The following is a 3505-nucleotide window of genomic DNA, read 5'->3' on the forward strand; positions in this document are numbered from 1 at the left end:
AATTTAAATTTTTTGTAAAATTTACCCTATTATTGTTTACCTGCTCAAAAAGAAATGTACATCATGAAACCCGATATCGGGAGAATTTTTTTTTAAAATTTTGGAAAATTGAGATTGATACATTATTTTTAATTTAAGGCATCAGTAGTATTTTTAAAATTGGTAAGTTTGTTTATATCTGAAAATATAGTTTCTAAATTGTTTTACTTTATATGCATGTTCTTAGTTTACTAATGTTGGGCAGAAATATGGAATATTTTATATTCCGGAAGCTTCTTGACCTGAAAATTCAACGCAAATTGAAAATCCATTTGAGATGAAAACGTGGGATATAAGTGTTTCAATGAAATTGGGAAAAAATCCGTCGGAATCATTTCACAATTTTTGGAAAGTCCTGTCATTTTTTATATCAATTGATGTAATCATATGACCGAGTTATTCCAAACAAAATAACAAAATAAATGATACTTGTTTAGGGAGTGATAAATGTTATATGTTATTTTAGTTTTGGAGTGATATATGTGGATATATTACCTGCTAAGAATATATCCACATATATCACTCCAAAACCAAAATAATAATTTTATTACCCTTCCCTGCCGAGTTTAGACGATTTTTTTTAAAAAATCATTGTTGTTTCAAATGAAACGTCGAAATAAGATTCCCTTTAGGGTACCCTTCATCACAACATGACGTCACATAAATACATGACGTATTTTTTCCCGTACCTAACGAATGTTAAACAGAGAAAAGAGTAGTCTATTGAACGCACTTTTTGTAATTAATATCAAGCTTTCACAAGGTCATATTGTGTTTCAATACTGATGAGAATATGTATCATTACTTTATTTGGTAAAATATTATCATTTGACAGTTAAAAAGTGCTTGTAAATCGGAAATTTACACCGCGGTAAAATCGAACCGTACGCGCATCACCTCAGCGCATGTTGTTTACAACGTGGGGTACCCAACGGGGAAATTTAGTGTGTATATTACCCGTCTGGCTCGGTAATATCAATATCTTTCGGGTGATCAATAACCAACCAAAAAGGCGGAAAAAATCTGGAAGGGTAATAAATATCTATATTTAAGAACATGAATAATATCATAATGAATAAAGTACAGACAGAATTTCGTGATTTTTTTGTTTGTTTTTCTTCTTTATTCTTTTTATTATTATTTTCTTTTTTTTGGGGGGGGGGGGGGGTAGCTTACTAGTTTCTTCTAACTTTGGCCTCAAGTCTTGAAATACTGACATCACCTCTTTAACTTCAGTTTTGGTACTTCCTGGATTCTGATACTAGAAAAAGAACAACATGGAAAACATATTCAAAATGCACAAGGAGATATTTTACAGCCACCACGCGGCGCAGACGTGTCAATAAAATAGAAAGCATGTATTCCTAAAAGGGTATAAATCTATATCATATGAAATATTTTTATAAAATGTATCAGCAGTAAAATTATATTGGTTCCATTATTATATGGCTGATTCCCGAAAAAAGTTGTAACATAGAATGTCTCTGTTATTTAATACACATGAAAAATGTACGTTAGTATAATAAAATGTTTCGGGAACAAAATATGATTTGCTATTTTAAGTAGGGTTTTATCCGTTAAGCAATGACTTTGTGCATGCGCCATTCGCCTTAAGGCAATTGATTGCCATTTTAATTTCATACACACATTTTGGAAGTATTCTTTTTTAAAATCCAAACAATATTTTTCCATCAGATATATAGCTTTATACACTTTAACGATTTACCAACACGGCATTATTATTGCACCGTTTGATTCAGTCTGTTTATGGGCGGTAGTTGTAAAATGTAAGCTCCCTATCACCGGCCTAAAGAAAACTCAACATTAACATATGGAATAGGTAAAAAACACACATCCACATATGTGCTGGTACAGAGATTATCACGGAAACCTCACTGTGGCATTTATATACTAGCATATAGGAGTACATCATGTATATGTAAAAGTATGTTCTATTTGTACAATACATGTATTTGTAAAATGATTGATCCAATGTACTATTTGTAAGACAGTGTTTGAAACAAAGATCTCTAAGAGCGTGTCAGAGGCATTATTAAAATCATTGAATAAAAAAAACACATTTTTATATTTATGTTCATTTTGTTTGTTTTTACCACATTGTTATTGGCTGTATGCTGTTCACTGATCAAACAATGACTTAGGTAAAGTTAATGTGATATTTTCGGGTTTTTTTTCCCAAAGGGGACAATTATTTTTTGGTTTTTTTTTCGGGGTTTGCGCTAAATTGGGTAGATGGGTGGAGGAGGACGGGTGGGGGGACAGACCCGACATACTTTTTTACATTTGTCATAAATACCAAAAAACGAAAACATAAATCATTATATACTTCATGCCTTTTTTTTTCTATGCAAATGTATATATGTTCCCCCTTTTGGGGGGGGGTGAAAATTTGTATGTTTTTGCTGGGTAAAAAAGGAAATTTAAATTTAATTTTCTTATTTAAAAAACGTCAATCGCATTACTTTGGTTTTTTTTCCCAAAGCTTTTGAGCTTTTAACACAAATTTTAAAAAATATTATTCCCTAAAAATATTTTGAAAGAAGAAATTTTTTATGGTTTTTTTTTAAAAATGTTTTTTGGGTTAAAGGTTTAGAGTAAAACTAAAAAAATTAACAAATGCAAACAACAACCAGTTACCTTGAGAAACCAAAATAATTTTATCATACCTTAGTTTTTTGTACGTTTTGGAACTTGAAGAGTTTTTAATTATAATAATATTTTGTAAATGATACTTTCGGTTTGGTTTACTGGTTTATAAATATATAATTATTACACAGATATAATGTTAATCTTATTCAATATATACGAGTATACATAGTAAATAGAATAAAATGTAGCTTACCTTTGCCAACGATGTATTTAAAAATATATCATAGCTCATTTTTTCTCTAACTTTTATGGATTTACAAGCACTAGAGAAAATACTTTTACTATTACGTAGTTTCGGTTTTAATAGAAACAACGCCGGAAGTTTGCTGTTACATTAAATATATATAAGCGGTCAAGTATACTGTGTTCTATTATTAGAATATTCAGTCATAGTGTAATTAATTTTAAAATTTTATCATAGTTTTGGGGGGACCCTTTTTTTGAAAATGTGTTTAGGGGTTTTAAAACGGGGAAAAACATAAAACAAAGCACAAATGGTTTTAAAAAGGGGTGCGGGGATTTGTTACCCCCACTCCAGGGGCAAAGGCCATTGATTGGGGGTCATTTTTTGGGGGGCTTTTCATTTGTGACGGCCCCGAGAAAAGGGGGAAACGAGAGAAAGTTTATATTCAGATGTTCGTTATTTCTTCATTTTTGCCGGGGTTTCATAGTGTGACAGCAGGGAACGTGCTTTTATGTTTGACTATGATACAAAAGAGAAAGAACACCAAAACACTCGGCAATCTGATTAATACTTTGGGGCTACGCCCCCTCGTACAAATCAGATAGCCTCGTG

General features: G+C 31.4%; 1 long non-coding RNA gene across 1 annotated transcript; it reads right to left on the reverse strand.

The window, feature by feature from the left end:
• Positions 1–1215: 1215 nt before the first annotated feature.
• Positions 1216–3041, reverse strand: LOC132714344 (uncharacterized). Its single transcript, XR_009623551.1, has 2 exons — positions 2903–3041; positions 1216–1300 (listed from the first exon to the last, which is right to left on the reverse strand). It is a non-coding gene; the product is annotated as an uncharacterized LOC132714344 (long non-coding RNA).
• Positions 3042–3505: the final 464 nt, after the last annotated feature.

The sequence above is a fragment of the Ruditapes philippinarum genome, unplaced genomic scaffold, assembly GCF_026571515.1.
Source record: "Ruditapes philippinarum isolate M1 unplaced genomic scaffold, ASM2657151v2 ctg6089_1_1_1_1, whole genome shotgun sequence".
Classification (NCBI taxonomy): domain Eukaryota; kingdom Metazoa; phylum Mollusca; class Bivalvia; order Venerida; family Veneridae; genus Ruditapes; species Ruditapes philippinarum.